We start from the raw sequence: 19895 nt of genomic DNA on the forward strand, positions 1-19895 counted from the left end.
ATTTTCAGATTATGGGTTTCTCACAGACCAGCTGTTTCACCAAGAAATATCCCTGCCACCTACACTTGTGATTAATGAACTCAAAGACGTAACATGTAGCTGAATAGTTTTATCTCTTCACAGGTCTGCCCTGTTTCCTCCAGTTTGAACACCTCTGCACAGCATGTTTTTTTCCCTAGGTTTTGTGACATCTCATTACAATGTTGAATGCTGTGACTGACTGACAAAGAAATAGGCTGTTTTTATTTTGTGCCAGAGTTGCTACATTTTAATACAATTGCTTTCTGTTCCCCTGGAGAATTTAGTTTTAAGGATTGTACTTAAATAGAAAAAAAAGTCACCTTTTTCTTTTATTCTGTCTCTTCCTTGGAGACATTTATGACACTTTCTCCCTTTCCTGCTTTGCGTCCAGCTCAGACTGATTTATTCTCCTTTTGTTTCTCTTCTTGGACAGTGTATGTATACAGAAGAGTCACCTGCAGCTCAGTTATTGGCAGTTATACAATGCTCATGGGGCCTTACAGCATTAACAAGGATAAATTGGGAGCATGAGTCCACTGGGAATTTGCTGATGCCAGCTGAATTAACTTTATTAAAAGTGAGGAGGGGTGTAATAATATTAATTGTTTCAATAAGTTATAGAGCTTTTTGGCAAAGCAGAAACATTTTGCTGATGAGAGAAGTGTTTTCATGTCAGCTATGGCTAGAAGAGCCAGCAAACTGCTCTGAATGATGCACCATCCTTGCTCTGTGGCCATCTGGCCATGTGTGTGACTGAAAGTAGATGATCATGTAAGACAGGCAGAGAAAAGGGATAGGGAGGATAGGGATTTTCAATTATCTGTTTTTTTTTTTTTTTTTTGTCTCTCTACCCACTAAGTTGCAGAGACAGAACCTCTCCGCTGAGGTTGTCAACAGAGCCATTATTCCACCCATTGGTCAATATTCACTCATTTTCTGCCGACTGCTTCGGGAATCAATGAGTCGTGTGCTGAGTTTTTTCTTAGGTTCATTTTTTTGAAAGGCAGTTTTGTGTAATTCTTAGTTCATCTGTGTCCTGAAAACATCCTAATTAAGACTTCTCAAAACGTTGAAACAATAATTCACCTCTATAGAAATTTTAGGAAATAGCAATGAATAAAGTCTTTCATCTTTCCTACATGAAACTGCTGTAGTCTTTGTTGTTGCCATGGTGTGTGTGTTAATTTTGCTTTCTTTTTTCTAGTAATCTAACTAATCTAGTAATTTTCTTGGTTATTTTTGAATTAATTAAAGGAACTCAGATTTGTGTCTTGAACCTCTTAAGGAAGCTTCTGAGCTTGGAAGTGGAGGAGAAGGACAATTAAATCAGTAAGGAGAAACAAGCTTCTCTTCCTGTTTTTAACCTGATCTGCAGCCTACAGAGAATAAACTAACAAATAAATGAACAAAACCCATTAAAAATTGTTGGATCTTTAAATAAATATGCTCTGTGGTACTTTGTGTTACCTTTGGTACTTTCTCTGCCATACCTTGGCTGACCTATAACTATGAGAGATGTCTTTTTATTGAAATGAGTCTCTGAAAGGTGGGGAGTGGCTTGAAATGGTGTGTGAAAGATGTGCCTTGATATGACACTCCAAACTGCGTAGTATGAAATAAATTTAACCATCCTGAACAGAAGCAGATCCCTGTACGATACTGCTCATGAAAGAGGGGTTAGAGAAAAGATAAGATATAATGACTCTATCCAGTAAAGTAAAATCTCTTTTGGGTCAAAAGCTTATAAGAAAAATAAGTTTTAGACTCATGGTTGCTTCATACATAGATTTTTAGTACATATGCATTGATTTTACTATGAAGTAAAAAGAATTAAATCGATAAACCTGCAAATGACAATAAGAAGGAAAAACATTTCTGAAAAAATTGAAGTTTGAAGAGTGTCGGTGTGCCTGTTCCAGTCATATCTCTGCAATAGTGGTAGCATGGTTCTTTCTGACTTTCTCAGACACTATGGTATGTGTTACAACACGTCTTTAATTCTGAGCACATTGTGCTCTAAGAGATGGATGACATAATACTTTCTATAATATCATGCTGCTGCCAGTTTGAAATTCTGTTTACAAGACATAGTTAAAATATAATAGCAATTACCATAACCTCAGGATAATTTGATTGCAAGATGTTACTTATTTAAATATTGTTTATCCACATACATCTATTTATGATAATAGGATAATTATCTTACATACATTAGCCATGGAGCAAGATTTCTAGGTGTTTATAAATTTTAAGCATATACAAATAAATTCTGTGACTTGGATTGTTCCACAGTTAATGAATAAATATGAAGCTTAATTTTTAAGCCATTTAAACATAAAATCCTTCTATTTTAGCCACCTTTATTTTGATACATTTTGACTGCAGCTAAATATTGTGCTGTCTTGATGAATGAATGAATTTTAATTTATCTCTGTGAAAAATATTTCTTGTTTCTCTGTATATAAAAAGTAATCATGATATGTCTTTTTTTTTTTCTCTCCTCCTGTGCCTATAGAAGTTGTTTTCCCTCCCTGCGGTGAAGAGATTAATCTCTATTGCCTTTTCCTGAGAGTAGCATCTATCATGGAGTAATGAAGATGACTTAGGTCCAGTTATAAATCTGTCCTGAACTCCAGTAATAACTCATATCTTAAGTTATTTCAGTGTAAGCCTAAGTGTGGACATTCGTATTTCAGATTAAGTGTCATATTTTGATTTAGTTTGTCAGTAAAAAAGGACTGTCAGTGGCTTAAAATCAATGGCTTAAAAATGAGTGAAATGTGTGTAATGCTATGTTAGAATGACATAGATTGTACACACAGACTTGAATCAAAACAGCATTAATCTATACAGTGCAATTTCATGCAGACTTTATAGGTAAAACATCCTTTAAAATGTTTGCAACCAGTAAGAAGCTGTGCTGATGCACTGTCTTGTTTTCCAGTTCGTTTCGAAACCACAGCACCTCCAGCTGTCCCTGTTACATTCAAGAGTAAAAGGGACAGACTTAAATACGATGCGAGAGGGATTTCCTATGAGAAGATGTTGTGCCTGGGAGAGGGCCCCCTGAATCAGCTGTCCGTGTGCCTCCCCGTTGCTTTGGACCGTGTGGCTTCCCCAGCAAGGGTGAGGGGAAGGCTCTCCTGGTGCCGCCGTATTTTGAATGAGATGTGCAAACACACCCCTGACTAGAACCGGGTAGTCCCGTAATTAAGTACAGCCATTTTGACTTGCGCCAAGTGCAATCTTTTACACCACTGTAGGACAGGTATAAAACGCACCTGGTCTGACTCGGTTCCCAGGCGCTCTTGTGTGACATTGGTTCTGCAGTGATAGCAATGACACCAGCAGCTGCCAGACACAGCGTGAGCTGGAGAAGGTTGCCGCGCAGCAGCCAGCTACCATCAGCTCGCCAGTTACTTTGCGTTTTGTCATGCATGTAGGAATGGCTAGGGTTCTATACAGAAGAAATACCTAGCTAGAATCAGTCAGAAGTAAATGAAATTACTATTCTGGAAGGAGAACTACTTTAAAAAACAAGAACAAAAAACCCACCAGAGAATTTAAAGTATTTGCAGAGTAAGAAAACATATTTGAAAATTTGATTGAAGTTTGAGTTATATCCTGTGCCATGATAAAGAAATAGTTTATCAACCTGTCTTTAATTAATTTAATCAGTTCTACATGACTGGAAAGTACATCTATAAAAGCTACCTAGCGGATCATGCATGCAAGTCATTTCTTGTGCGAGTGCATGAGAGTTGTGCTGATGTTTCCAACATTCCTCCTTCCTCTTTGCTTTTCTGTTCCCATAAGAATCAGAAAGAAAAATTCTTATTTTTAAACAGTTTTAAAAAAACCCTTCTTGTTGAGAGCTGAACAAATTTACTTTAGTGAATGTACCAGAAGTCCTTGTTAATATTACAGTGTGGGAAACAAGTTTTAATCTTTCCACGCCATGTATAAGTAGGAGAAATATGTGCATGTTTTATGCCAAGTTCGGTAGCTCTTGACTATGCCAACAAGTTGATTTATTGGCTTAATAAGAACAATGGACCAATTTCCATAAAAATACAGCCAGCTCTCGTACAATGTGGTGCTTTGACCCAGTCTGTTTAGAAGCCTAACGTTTTTGTTAATGCAGTAAATAAAACCTTCATTAAAAAATATATTGTCCTGTACAGGAGTCTGAAAATTTATTACGCAGGATTTCTGGGATTTTTTTTTTCTTCAAGGGTTGGCAGAATGTATTTTGCTTAGTGGGTGTGCACAGAGACCTAGCACTACAGGAAGGGAAGGGAAACGCCAATCCAAATTGCCGCTCATCAAAGAAGAATACAATGGATTTTTTCAAATTTGTCTATAAATTGTGACACTAAATAATTTTGCTCTATTATTTCTGTGATGGATGACTGGGACTGCAGAAATAAGGCATTACATGATGTTTCATTTAAGTACAAAATGGAGATAGATGAGAGTGTCTATCCTTATTCAGTAAGGCAGTCTTTGCTGTAGAGATAGTGGAAAGATAAGTTTATCAGATTCTTGAGACATAACATTTATAAAGCAGAAAGTAGAAGACAGTGACAGATGTCATCTTGTCAAACCGCCAGAGAGCAGAACCCAATCAGACTCTGAAACCAAAGGGCGAGGAAACGAATTGAAACTTTTGGCACATCAACAGGCAGTCAAAACCCAGTCGAATGTGGTAGGTGTTCTTACAAGTAAATAATGTGCAGCTGATGGGTGAGGAGCGCGCTTTTCCCCAGGAGCTGTTGCACTGCAGCAAACAGGATCAGGAATCAGACCCGTCGGGGCGGTGGGAGCGGGAGGCACAAACAGACGGAGCGCTCGCTCCAGCGGCACTTCCTCGACCTGCTATCGATGCCTTTGAAAGCTGCCTGCAGGGAATTCGCTCTGGAGAGCTCAACATTCAATTACTTCTTTTTTTTCTGTTATATCAAAAAATGTCCTGCTTTGAAAATTAATAGTGCACCTCAGTCGTGCTGGGTGTAGTGTTTGATCTTGAGGCTGAAGGCATTCGTAAAGGAATCAGGAAGCAGGAGAAGGAAACGATAGAAACTCAGTATGTATTTTCTTAGTAAAAATGTTTCTTCTTTGATAATTAAACTGGAAAAGGAAAAGATGAAAATGGCCTTTCTTTTCAAGGCAGAGAGTTCCTTCCTTGTTCCAAAACGAGTGGTGCACAACTCCTGCTAGGCTCACAAAAGTTGCTCTTGGTGGGTCTTGAGCTTAAGTGACTAGCCACTACTGTTTTATAGTTTAAAGTATTTTCTAATATTGTGTGTAGTTTGAATTTCGCTCCACTGAAGAAGATCCTAATTTCTTGCAGTCATGAAGATATGTAATAAAACAAAAACTTTTTTTGTTTGTTTGTTTGTTTTGTTTTGTAGCATGCCTACATGTGGCAAGTGCCTGGATATAAAATGTCACAGGTGATCATTAGTAGATTTACAGTAGATTACAGTAGATAATATCTTAATGATATGATGAATTGCTACTGGCATTTTACAAAAGGAAAAGGGAGGCTGAAACAGGCTTATGTCATTGCTTTTCCGTGTGTAAGGCCTGTTAAAACCCTTTGTGACCCTGTTACATGTGTGGCTGAATTAGGAACTGAACCTCAGTCCTGAGAGTCTTGGTTGATATAATTAACCATTAACAACATCTTTTTATATGTGTATATTAATATAAACACAATAATATCAAATATAAGCTCACTCATTAAAAAAAAAAACACAACATTTCAGTGTGTACACTTTAGAAAAAGACGGTGATGTTTGTGGGATTTTTCTGTGTCTTTGAGCCATGATGTGAACTAATGCTGTGATAGGCAGATGTTTCATCTGATGAATGAGATAATGGCTGTGCCATAGACTGCTCTGTGGTGTCTCAAGAACAAGTTGCATATTTATTATTATTACTGCTATTACTAATTTATTATTATTAATAATACTAGCAATTATTATGAGCAATTTTTGATATGAAGATAGGAAGGACAAAATAGATCTTGTGATCTAAACCGAAGGAGTTGTTATATTTCCTCTGTTTTAAAATTGTATCTTAGATATTATGCTTAGGAAGCATTGTACATTAGATGTGCCACTATTTCATTACTGAATCATGATTTTTCTAAATATAGCTATTATAAAGTATGTTTTAGTATGGTGTTCTTGCAGCATGAAAAACGCCCTGCAATAAAGTGTTATGTTTCCCCCGCGATGCATGCAGGTTGCAAGAAAATAAATGTCCAGTGGAAATTGTTAATACGGAAATATCCTAAGATATGGCATGCCATCTGAGAAAATAAGTGGACTATACTTTGGCACAAAGGAAAATTAATCGTACCATGAATTGTTGAAGACAGGTAAACTGCAAATCACTTCTTTTTATTCGACTCATTAGTTTTGTGCGTCTACCTATGTCTGCTATTTTCTTCCCAAATCTTAGTCTTGGCTGCTTCATCTGTGTTTTTAATGCAATCATGTAGGATTGTATAAGAAAAAAAGTTTTAAAAAGAATGGCTGGTGATAAGTTTTTGCGGCAGATCTCAAGTCAACTTTCACAATGGTAACTGCAGACACTCCATTGCAAACAGGGGTAAATTGCACAAGGAATAGGTTTCTTAGGAGCCACCTGTGAATTTTGCAGTTGTATGTGTTTGTGCTTAAGGCATATTCTGGATCATTCAATTTGGAAAACTGTTTTATGATCTCTACCTCTTTCTGGCTTCGACAACGTCATACAGCAATTAAATGAAAACAAGGATGATTGCTGTTAAGGTCTTAGCTAGAGGGAGAAAACATTTAGCAATATACAAGGAATTTAAAAATGACATGACCTTCTTGTTTGGATGTTGACACTCCCAAATATGAAATGTCAGGCTAGTAGTAGCTTGAGCATCCCTGTAGCATAGACAGCACTGTAACTGTTGGTCAAAATATTCTGTAAATTGTACAAAGCTACAGAATCACAGCAAATAACACTAAACACAGCCAATGCAGTAGATTACATTTTGTTCCTAACTTGATTATATTGCTTCCTAAGTACAAGAATTATTCAAATTGTTTAGAAAGGAAAAAAAATGCAGAATGAATGCAGAAATAAGGAGTGGCAAACATGGAGCCTTTTGTTAGAACATGAGCACGTTAATGTTAGCACAATGTTTTGTTCTGCATTTATACAGGGAGGGGGATCCTGAATCATGGGAGACATTTAGAGTACAGAGCCTCTTTCGGTACAGGGGATACTACTTTGCATCTTTATACAACCAGCATCGTGAAAAGTGAGCTCTAACTGCTACCAGAATTGGAAGAAGTGTTTTACTTTGCAAAGAATTAAATGGAAACTTTATGGTAGAGGAAAATCAGACATAAGTACTTTTTTTTTTTTTTTTTTTTTTTTTTTTGCATTAGAGGGAGTCCTGTCCCTCTTTCTAGCTTTTTCCTACTTGTGATTTTGCTACTTTGTGGGGAGTTGCAAGTTCCATAACCATGCAGGTCTCAACAAAACCTCTCCAGATAAATCTAAGCAAAAATAGAAATAATGATACTACTAGAATGCCTTTATTATTCTGTTATCACTTTCTTCACCAAAGAAAAACAACCTGTATAAACCAAGAGTATTATTTAATTCTAGTGAATATTCTGGTTTTTGGGGAGTTTTCACATTTCAGATGTCTGCTTACTGAGAACAGTCTTTTAGTGTGCCTTGAAATAGAATGTTAATTTATTCTATGATGAAATATTAAAAAATAATGGACCAAGGTAAAGATCATGTCTTTTGGAGATTTCTTGGTGTGCTGGTGCTCTAAAATCGGAGACTTTCAGCGATGATGTTAAATACCTTTACGTTGGTTAATGTTAACCTAGATGCAAATTTAAGAAGGACAGAAATTCTAAATGAATTTCCAAATCTAAAAACATGTGAGAACATGTGATGGCTGGCTTTGTAGTTGTTCCTTCCTGCTCTTCCACTTAAAGATAGCTCTGAAGTGTTTGTATTTTTTGCAATCACTACCACTTCTCCTTGGGGAATCCTTTCTCTGTTGAGCATGCTTTAGGGAGATTTCTGCTCATTTATTTAGGTATGTCTTAGTGCTTCAGATGTGATTTGAGAAATTTTGTATACTCTTTCCTGCAGATAACATTGGGGATTTTTTTGCTAATATATAAAACTAACCAAATTTTATGTCCATGACATACAATTGACAGACATTTTCTGTCTTAGAATCACAGGAATATTTTTTAAATATATATTTTTATATAAAGACAGCTGTCTTTTACCGTGGAAGTGAACTGCTCTGAAGGAAATAACATTCCATAAAGTTCTACATGAACTATATGTTTTTTCAGACTGAGGAAACACAAATGGCATGTAAGTTGTTTATAGCATCTAATTACCCATACCTATTATCTTCTGAAAAAAATAGGAGAAATTCCCACACTTGTCATGGATGATGCAGGATTGCATTAGAACAGTTTTTTTTTTTTTTTTCTTCAGCACAAGGAGAGGGTTTATAAGTTTCTGGCAATCACGAAACCTTGCTATCCACTTCTTAAGGTAAAGAGGCTGTATGTGACAACATACATTGTACAAAACTATAGCATTCAAAATACTGTGCAATAAAAACACTTACTAGGGTGCTACTATTTTTTTTTCTCCATGGGCAGCTTATCTCTAAATAATATCACATTGCTTAAAGAAGTTTTATTGTAACAGAAATAAAAATGGAAAAAACATTTAGTTGCATTATCATACATTTGGAGTAGTATGATATTCCTTTTTACAAATAACAAAAAATAACTATCATCTTAGACAGTTTAACTTGAGGGAACAGAAGTTTTAAAACTTGAGAATTTTTATATCTTTTAGAAAGGAAGCAACTCAAAACTTTCCTGAAAATAGTAAAGTCGGACTCCTTTCTGAAAGAGTTGGCCCATCTAAAAGTTTTTTTAGATGGAGTGAATCTTTCTAAATAAGTCTCAAAAGCCCTTAGGCTGAGCTATACCTTTCTGTTCCCTCACCTAAGAAGATAAATTGATGTGCCCTAGGCATTTTGCTCCTAGAGGTCAAGTTTTGCATCAGATCTTCAAGTCTGGACAACTAACCTTTCTCGGGAGAGAAGAGAGCTAATATTCCAAACCACCTTTGTTACCACGTCCCTTGGTAACACCCTGCTTGAGTAGCTAATGGTCCTCTCGGACTTCCTCTGCATCAGCACATTTTCCATAGAGTTTTTCCCAAGCAGCTTATGAGGAGCAATGCAGTGCAGGGAAAGATATTAAACTTGCAGCTTCTGTGGACTTCAAGAGCAAAGCATCAGCTGAAAGCAGATACTCGGATCTCAATGATTTTTAAGCCAGGAAGTGTGCTCCCCCACATCCACTGCAATATATTAATGAAAAATATTGTAGATACACTTTAACTAGCCCAAGAATTGGTGATCAGTTTAATCAATTTAATATTCAATTTCATGGCTTTCAAACCAGCTAATGAAATTTAAGGGACTGTTTTATCAAGAGCTTCTAAGGTGAGAAATGCTTCAATATGAGACTACTGGTATTAGTTAACTTGAATATTAGCTGGTACTTACCCAGCCTTAGAATATGGAATTAACACCATGAGACTAATGGTGGAAGGGAAAAAAAAAAAAAAAAGAAAAGAAAAAGCAAAGGCAGAAGTCTAAATGGCAACAGGTAAAAGCTAATGCAAGCATATTTTTAAATTATTGAAAGTGCCGTCCCCTTTTGGTCAGTTAGTTTCTGTATGACCTTATGTGAGGCTGTGCAGGAACAGCTGTTGTTCCAGAAGGATGAGGTTAGCACTAGTGGCTGGAAGGGTTCGGTTTAGTCCTCAAGAAATGAGTTGCCGCCAACAAGCAGTTGAGCGAACCGGAGCCCTGCAAGGAGCAGCCGGTGGTGACGTCCTTCTGCTCTTCAGCCACAGAGACGCTGTGCTGCTTTCTGCTTGGGGGTAGTCATTGCCTTTACCTGCACGTTTCACTGAAGTGTTTGTAGGTTTATGGTCTCTTGAAGTTGCACAGTCTTAGTAATATTTGCAGTCAAAGAAATAGAAGTGTATCCAGACTGCAATATTTTGCACTGGTCCATCTGACATCATGAATTTATGGTTAAACTTTTTGCTATGGATCCTCTTCCAGTTCGGAGATGTGGCTTGCTAGTGAATCCATGTTCCTGTCTTTGAATTGAAATGAAACCTGAAAACAGAGTATTTATTTCACACAGTTAATCTGTAAAGCCTATGGCTATGAGACTTGTATCCAGAAGATAACAGAAATGTCTCTCAATATATATATAAAAATAGAATATATCACATAAATACTTATTAAAATAAATCTTTCAGAAGCAGAAAAAACCTAGAGTGACAGATATCATGTAAGCATCATTATTTTTAATTCCTCCTATTTTCTTCATAGCTCTGACTCTGTTTTTGAAGTGTTAAAAAGGAAGTTTTCACAGACAAAAATTTGTGTGTGCAATGAAAATTTGAGCGCTCAACTCCAGTTGAAATTAATGAAAACTATTCGTCTCATTTCCCACAGTAATTTTGAAATATTTAACATAAATCAGTCAGCATTGTATGTAAATTGAAGTATGGGAAGTTGAAGGATGCTTTATTTCTAATTCGAGGTGTGGACATAGTCATCTTGCTGTCCAAGCAAACAACTGGGTGACTCACATGGCTGTTTGTCTTCCCCCTCTCCTCTGCCACCACAAGTACAGTTTCCACATAAAGCTACATCATTATGTTGCTGATCAAAAGTACGGAAAATTTCCTACAGTTTCTGTGGACGGATATAGATTGAATCAACACTGTTATTATGGAAGAACATTTTCAAGTTTACATATGCCAGGAAAAAAATAACATTGCTTGAGAAAATGATAAAAACTGCTAAAGCCAGTTACTGAATGTACGGATATAACCTAACAACTTTTACAGCTCTTAATAATATTCTCATTCTTTCATTTACAACTTCCTCATCACACATAGGGAAAAAAAAGTTAGCCATATGATAGAGTGTAGATATGATACCCCACTTCATTCTTGAAGTGTAATATATCAAGTAACAAATTAATTTCATGAATGCAGTTTCTCTTATCTCTTTGTCTATGGGTTACTTTTGGTATTTTGGATTATTTAGATCCTATAGAAATCACTTGAAATTGCTATTTTATTATTATTGTTGTTATTATTTAAATTTTCTCTTTTCAATCTAAAGTTTCATGTTTCCACTTCTGCTAAATTATAGGATATCAAAACTTACAGATTCAGGAGTGAATATTTCCCATATCATGGACAGTGAGTCAAAATTGCTAATATAAAATTAACCATATGAATCTCCACCGTGGCTTAGGAGACTACAAAAGTAGAGACAATGATGATGAAAATGTAGGTGGAGGAGAGAGGATCAAAGGTTCATGGCAAGTGCATTATCAAGTAATATTTCACAAAATGGTATGTATAGAATGATTAGTTGCAAGTCTAGAAAGATCTCTTAAAGATATTATTTTTAGCTGTGACAAATATGTGAACCATGCCTACTATGTGTGGTTTAATGAAAAGTAAACACTCCTAACTTAACTGACACCAGTAGGTCTCTGTATTTTATATACATAAATGCACAGCAAACTCTATCATAGAGGTCTGCATTTAATAGAAGAGAGCTAGGAGTCACTACAGAAAAAGGGGGTACATAATTCTCAGTGAACACGAGAATTCTGTGAAGAATTGTTGAAGCTGTGTACGAGAACCCCCAAGCCAGGCTGACATATGGCTGGTGATGTCCTGTAGGGAAATGAACAGTGCAGGGAGGGAATAATAATCCTTCCTAGAAAATAAAGGTCACAAGTGATAGCAAATGCCAAGAAATCATCTGGGATTTTTTAGAGTCTATTGGGTCAGTAAAACCTCAGTAGGCTCATCCATTTCTTTATCTGTAAAAAAAAAAAAAAAAAAAAAAAAGGATGTTAAAAGTAAAGTAGAAAAAATCTTTCCTTAGTGTGAGCCAATAGTTTGTACTTGCAGGAGGATATTTTAATTTAAGTTTGAGCAATTTACCTAATTCCAGCAAACTCAAATTCAACAGAAGCTAAAAGCCTCAGAATATCAGGAATTAAGTCCCTTTATTTTCCTATATGAATAGAGCTGTAACAAAGTATATTTCTGGAGGAGTATATTTTATATGATCATGAGTTTAAGAACATTCTGTCTTAAGAAGTTATTGCTTGAACTATATAGTAATCAGAAACATGCCTTTCCTTCTAGATTATTCTTTCTCTTTCATATAGAGAATTAGGAAAATTATTTCCATCTCTTTAAAAAAAGGGTAGTGGTGGTCGCTCCATCTTCTGACTGATGGATGCTCATATGGCAAAACTCATCTTTATTCACAAGTTATCTCTAAGTGCAACTGGCATGCTCTTAGCTTTTAGGAGTATCTTCAGAAGGTAGAAATGGAAATAAAGCCATGGTGTTTATGCAACCAGTTAAGTGTTAAGACATGTAGGCAGAAGAAAGCACAGCAGAAGTTAGCACAACCATTAGCTATTCTGTGCATGGCTAAACAGTTTTTCAGAGCCCGCTTTTGCCAATCTAATGCTTTGTATTCCTTTTTGTTTACTTATTTTTCTATTATTATTGATCTTGTAAATATATGTGCTAATTGGTATGTAGCCACATATTTACATAGAAATATCTGACAGCTTCTGTTTTGTGTTTGTAGGTAAGTAAAAAGTTCCACTAGTATTACAAAGTCAGTGACAGTGATAATAAAGTTATAGTAAAATAAAGCTACAATAAAATATCTTTTCAGTCAGATATTTATATTTGAATTATAAATCAAAACTAATCAGTTTCTTTGCAATTACCTTTCTAGTAATCTTCTGTGAAGTAATAATCTTTGGTGAAGACCTTCCCCTTCCTTTTGAGCAGAATTTATTTTGTTGAAAATATATCTTGACACAAGCTGGTATCGTTCTCTTCATGTTGTGGCCAACTGACAGCTGTTAAAGTCTCTGCCTATGGCCTTTCCAATCAGTTATTCAGCTACCACTCTTGTCCCCAGGCTCACAATAGTGTTTGCTTGTCTTGATTATTTCAAAAAAAAAAAAAAAAAAAAAAAAGAAAAAAGAAAAAAGAAAACTTTTGAGAAAGAAACGGCATGTGAGATTAATGCTGGCAAATTATTTGATTTTCTGTACTGGCCTTTAGAACAGACTTTTTTTCTAGACTGCTTTTGAAGTCTTATTTCTCTGATTGTTACTATGTTTTTCTCTCTGTTAAACATTAGCTTGTTATCTTTTTGTACGCATTTACCACCTGCTCTACCAAAATCATAATTCACTACCTCTTAAGATGCGCTTTTTGTTATTCTGAAGTGGCTTATTGTGAGGTTTGCTCTCCCCGACTGGTCTGTATTTTTGCAGTAAGCTCCTTACAGAAGTTTTCAGAGCTGACTTCTTGAAAATCTGTCCTTACAGCTTTTCTTTCCATGGTGCCTATAATAGTTTGTTTGCTAAGTGCAAACTGCTGAGTCCTGAGAACTCAACTTCTCTTGATCAAACTTCTCATGCATTGCATTATTTGGCATACTTGTTCATCAGCATTTGCAGTCCAGTGCAGGTATTTGCAAAAAGCTAGCACAGTGCAACTGCAGTCTATACCTTCCACCACGGAGGGCTAGCAGGCTGGTGAAGCATCATTTCCCCTGCTCCTGATCCCCTTCTTGTCCTGCACATGCTTAGACACAACATCCAGGACAAGCTGTTCCATGTTTGGACACTTTGAACGAATTTATGCTGCAACTTTGCAGATTCTGAGTGAAGATTTACTCTTGCCAACCTTTATTTACCAGGGCCAGATACACAGCATTTAAAAAAGAGCAAAAATAAACAGGGAAATATCTTTTACTGTTTGTTATATAATTGTGCTTTTAATCCTCCATTATGTAAATCAGTGAATGTGAAACTTCGATTCAGAATTCTAGTGGACAGGTAATTGAATAACAACAATAAATTGAGTAACAATAACATAAAATAAATTACTGAAGTAAAATCAGGTGGTTTTTTTTTCTGTAAATTTACGGAACTCTAAATTTACTGAAATGTTTCTATTATCCACTAATTTATTTCCCGCTCCAAATTTTTAATCCATTAATCTTTTCATGTTTATTCACCTGTCACCAAATTACTTGTGAAATCCTGAGATTTTTTTTTCTTGTTTTACCGTCAAAATACAGCTTTGTATTGGAGTTTAGTATTCCTACTGATCTTACTCCTCCTTTTGCTGGGCAAAAAAGTATTCCTTTTAGTTCAGTGTGGTTAGGGCTCCATTTTAGCTGTCGTTGGTGGCATTAGATGAGTATATGGTTCTTTAGCAACTGCATTAATAAGAAATTCTCAAATGCTTGTAGCCTTATGGATCTGAGTCATAGGAAGTCTAGCTTTGTATACAGGTTTGTAAAAATAAATGAGGAAGTTGAAATAATTGCAAACGTTATTTTTTTCTGGATTGCTGCCAATTCTACTGGGAAGATCACTTATGAGATTATTCCAGCAATTGTACTAGGCTGCAGACCTAGCAAACTACATACTTTATATAACTAAAAAATAACATAGCAAGGGGAGGATAAGGATAGGGAAAGTCATTTTATTTTTGTTTTTATCAAATGTAGCGCTGTGTGCACTCATATTTTATGATGAGCATCCAGCTTCTTGTTCTCTGTGTCATCTGCTCTTCACACCAGATGTATGTGATTTATGGAGAGAGTTTATGGACTCAGTCCAGCAAATATGCAGACATTTGCCCAGGTCAGGTAGAGGTTGCTGGTTGTAGCCTTTTCTTCTTCCATTAAAGAAAAGCCTTCCCTTTTGCCATTAAAGATGTCTATTTATTTGACTCTAAATATGTATTTACAAGAAGTTACTCTGTCTTTTTAACATTTTACATTTTATCAATTTTATTGTTTACTTGTGTTTGTGGGGGTATCTTTTTTTTTTTCTTTGGCTTATTGTCTGACACTGAAAAATGTTATATATGTTAAACTGGGAGACATTCATTTGTTGGAATGTCTCTGTACATAGAACTTGTTAAACTTTAAATATTAAAACATACCTTCAGCTGGTAAGGAGGAGGAGAACACTTGTTAGGCTGAGAGGTAACACTAATGTTTTTGAAAATATGATTTGACGCTACATGGCATATAACACTAACTGGCATATTTGTTGGCAGTTTCACAGCAGAGATCAAAGAATCAGTGGGCTTTTATTTATTTGTCTTCCAGTACAACTGCTATGAGTGGGGCATCTGTGTGTCCTGGCTTTTGCACAACCTTTACATTGTTTATGAAGCAGAGGGGGCATTTATTTTAAGTGAAGTGAAAACACTTTATATAACTGATTGTTATGAGAAGATTCTATTTGCAGTTTTTGCAGAACATTAATAGTGTGACAGGTACTTTGCACAGCAGTCTGAGTGCTGCACTGAGAAACTTACAGTAGAGCTAAGGGGCCTCAGGGAGGATACAATATAGCACAAGAATCGTATTGAAAAAGAGCGAAAAACCCACCAGAATACTTTGTTGGATCTGCAGTTTTGTGGGAAGAGCGGTTCCTGAATTGTTAGCTTTCACAAGATTTTACTTTGAGATTGTGCCCAGCCGGAGCGGCCTGCTGACTGCGAGGATTACTCTGATGCATTTTGTTCTCTGTTGCTTTGCCATGTTGATCCATGAAATGTGTGAGACTGGGGCAGGACAGGGAGGGGATCCTTTCGTTACTCATATCCAGTGTCGCTGAATTCTTGGAGGGTTTTGAGACTCGTTGAAACACAGTCAGCTTGAGCAGAACTGAGAAGAATAGGAAAAATAGAGTAAGATTTTACCAGAAGCATTTCAGTTTCTTCTTGAAAGGGAGTTTATTGAATTAGCAGCATATTTCCTTGCAGTAGAGCTTCACTTCTGGAATTACTCGGGCAAATTAGACAAGCAAGCATCTTCCTGCAATTCCCAGGGTAGAACCACGTTGGTATTATTTTTATTAGCATTTTAGTGCTTTGAGGAATTGCCCTCTCATTGCATTAGAAAGCCTTCAATTATCTAGCGTCCTCTGAGGCAAGGAAGCAAGAACCACTCGGAAATTGAGCGTTGTTACTTGGGGGCTCTGTGTGGGTACAACAGTAAATTAATGTTAAGACTCCCTTTCAGAGTAACAGGCAGGTATGATTACGAGGAAGAAAGAAAAGGTGCCTGTCAGCTTTTGAACTTGCATGTTCTTATGCATTAGAAATGTAAACATTGTGAGATGTAAGTTAAGGACTGGCTTTACTGAACCCATAGATTTCAGCTTAATAAACATCCTAGCTATCCTAAATGGTGCTATATCCTTATAAGTCCATTACACTTTCCACAGCATCTTTTATCTTTGTTTCAAAATGCAAGTCAGATTCCCATTCACTGAATTTTTATGCAATTTATTGACATGGAAAGATCCTTCTTATTTGAACAGTGGGGGATTATTAAGCTTTAAAGGAAAATCCAAAGCATAAAAGAAAAGGACAAAGTTTTGCAAGGTTTGTCATGGTACAGACTGTAGGTATCATGTTATCAAAGTGCTATCAAGTTGTCAAAGTCTGTCCAGCTGTGTTATTTGTCCAAGGTGTCCTATCCCCATTTCTGTCCAGGGAGAGCTTAAAAAGTTTTTTCCTCCTAGGCCCATGCTGCTGGAGGGAAATATTTTTGATTTATTGTTGCTGTGTGCAGATACAGATACAGAAAAAATATTGATACTTAAAACTCCCATGTTCTGCACAGAAGAAAAGGTCTATTTCTTCCTTCTCCAAAGCTGCTCCTTAGAAAGAAGAAAGAGTGACCAGCTTTGAGATGGAAAATTGGTTTAATGTATCTTGACCTACAAAAATACACTTGTATCATTGGTCTTTTTGTAATGAGAAGGTTGTGGTTTTGTAATTTTGTGGAAGATAAAACTTTGGAATACTTTTTTTTTTTTTTTTTTTTTTAAACTTCAGCCTCCCTTTACCTTCAGAGCCAAGGAGGATTTACCATCAAATGCAGCTGGCCTGTTATTTTGCCATTGCAGTTGGTGATAAAACAAATAGATGTTTTGAAAAAAAATCACTTGATCTATATCAGAGGTCACAAGTTTACTGGTCCTATGGTCTCCATACCAAAATCTTTGTGTGGCTGACAGCAGCAAGGCATATACTGCCTATCTGAGAAACCTGCGAGGAGGGGGAAGTAGTTTGTAGGTGGTGGGTTCTTAGATTCTTAGGGGCTCTCACAGCTTCTTAGGGGCTCTCATTTCTCTGGTAGGTGATGAGGACAGGCCTAGGACTGCCAGTGGGCTCCTGCCCAGCTCTGTGACCCTAGATGTGCTGCTCCTTTCGTGGAGATGGACGTGTATCAGCAGCACCCGTGCCATGCTAGCGCTGCTGGCTTGGCTCTCAGTGGACAGGAAAAAATGTGGCTTTGATGGGTTGAATGACCCTTTAAAGAGGTATTTATTCTTGGGAAAGAAGCATAAATTCTGCTTAACTATGTAGGTCGGGGCAGCTGTTTGACTTGTAGATAGCTCAAGTTAGATCAATTGAACCCTACTGCAGGTGATCCAAGCAAAATTCAGTAGTTAGTTCCAGTCTTGATTTGCTTAGTGAAGTCCCTCCTGTTGCCTGGGAAAAGGGAAAGACATGAGCAATTGGCATAGCCAACGTTTTAGTAGTAGTAAGCTACAAATGTCTTCTAAGGAATGTTTTGAGAATTTTGTGACAACAAGGTATGATTTTTCAGCTTATGAAGATGTGCAATCACTTTCTTGAAGTCCTAGAGCAGCACAGATTTAAACTTGCTGAGAATTTACTCTATATGTTTTAAAAACTAAAATAGTTTGTGATAAACAACATTGACTTGACCACAGGTTCATTGCTCAGAGGGGTTTAACAACAAAATTCCCAAGACACTTTCCTTTCAGCAAATGCACTGCAACTTGTTCTGGTCTCGCTGTGCCCATTTAATCATTGAGTTTTGTTAGCATTGCTAAGAATGGTGCCACTTTTAATCTGATTCCTGATGGTGATTTTTTTTTCTGAACATCAGCCTGCTATGAACTATGCTGAGATCCATCAAACTCATTTCAAATAACAAGCAAGAACATCCCCCTCTTTACTCCTCCACACACTGTTCTTAATATAGGGATTGTATTCACATCAAAGCTGTCAGAAGGCTTCTGTGATCTCATTAGCTATACTTATTTCTACCTACAGAATAAATGAGTCATCAACTGAAACAGCACCAAAGACCAACTGGTAAGGCTCACATGCCTATATGTTTATCCGAGCTTAGAATAGATATCTATTCTCAAGCTTGTAGACTCAAGTTGTTAAAATTGCTAGCTTTGCAGACCCCAGAAGGGTTAAGTCATTTCTGAGATGATTTTCTAAAGCCCTTAACCTGGAAACACAATTGTTAAACCCCTTAGCAAGTATCTTTATGATTTCAGATTCTCTGAAGATAAAACCCTCTTTTCCTACTGACAGTACATTTAGGTAACTGAACTTATCAAAATTTACCTTTGTGTTTGTGTATTTTGTTTTGTTTTTTTTTTATGTAGATGAAACACACAGTCATTTCATTTCATGTGCTATGTGAGGTAAATTATATAGATGGTACCCAAAAGAAATTAGCTGAGCTGTTTCAGCCAATTTAAACACTTCTGAATATAGACATGGATTCATAGGGAAGTGAAATCAGAATAAGTGGGGAAAATGAGACTGGATATGGCTAGGAGCTAGGTGTTAAACAAATAAGTGATGTAGGGATACTGGTGGTGGATGATAGCAGGTATAGGTTCTGCATAATGAGAAAGTAACATGATTCTGAAGTCTGGCCACTCACTGCATTACCATGCTATCTGAAGATAATTTTAGAAGCTGCTGGATAAGAGTCATCCCTGGAAATGGAGACCTGTAACTACCAACAGCCATTTCTGCAGGAGCTGGGAAATACAGACGGGGTGTGTGTGTGTATTAGCAAGTTGAGTCAGGTGCTTCTCAGAAAATTGAGGGCTCTTGTTCACTCTTTCTGGATGAGTGGATGAGGGAGAGAAATGGATCTAGTAAAGATAAGTTGGTGAATTCAGAAAGCTGGTTAATCTGCTATGGAATTCTTCTAATTCTTTATTATCTCCCTTTATAGCTAAGGAAAGGAGCTGTAGGGACTTGTCGAAGTGGGATTTACTCTGCTGATAAGGAATATAAAATGAAGGAAAATGTAAAACTTCAGATCCTCTCTTTCTCATTCCGTGCAACCTGGCTACCCAACCGGGGAGCATCCTCTGCGCAGAGGAGCCGGATCTGTCATTCCCACCCCCAGCTTCTGTGGGCCCGTCGCGCAGAGCCGACCTTGCGGAGGCAGCGGGTGTGCGGCCACCGAAAGAGCCCTGAGGCAGGGCACAAGCACGTGGGTCCTGAGGGGTGAGAGCAGTGCTGTGACCTAGCACAGCACACACCAGCCGTGAGCTTCCCAGCAGCTCCTGTCACAGCGGTGGGAACTGTCCTTCTGGTTTGTAGTACCGAGCAGCAACAGGTCCTTGGCTAGGAGATCAGAGAGCAGGGAGAAGCTCCTGAGCTAATTCCCCTGCCTATAACCTGATACCCTCAGGACCTCAGGGTGTCCTGTCAAAAGCATCTCCCCTCTCCTCGCAAATGTTCACGATGTAGCAAGTAAGATTGTCTAGAAGCTATTCAAGGTGTTCACCAAAGAATGTCTTCCAGCATCTGAGGCTGGTATAGGGACAGTGGGACTGGTCAGTTAATCATTC

General features: G+C 37.1%; 1 protein-coding gene across 3 annotated transcripts in view; it reads left to right on the top strand.

Annotated features, from left to right (window-relative positions):
• Positions 1-6283: 6283 nt before the first annotated feature.
• LRRC4C (leucine rich repeat containing 4C) overlaps positions 6284-19895 on the top strand; it is a 204695-nt gene continuing 191083 nt past the window's right edge. For all 3 annotated transcript variants that reach the window (XM_088525717.1, XM_088525721.1, XM_088525719.1), the window contains exon 1: positions 6284-6409. The gene's annotated coding sequence lies outside the window, so the exon portion shown is untranslated. The remainder of the gene's footprint in view (positions 6410-19895) is intronic.

This window comes from Tinamus guttatus, unplaced genomic scaffold, assembly GCF_059628265.1.
Source record: "Tinamus guttatus ecotype Peru unplaced genomic scaffold, ASM5962826v1 Tinamus_guttatus_pri_ptg000240l, whole genome shotgun sequence".
In the NCBI taxonomy this organism is placed as follows: Eukaryota; Metazoa; Chordata; class Aves; order Tinamiformes; family Tinamidae; genus Tinamus; species Tinamus guttatus.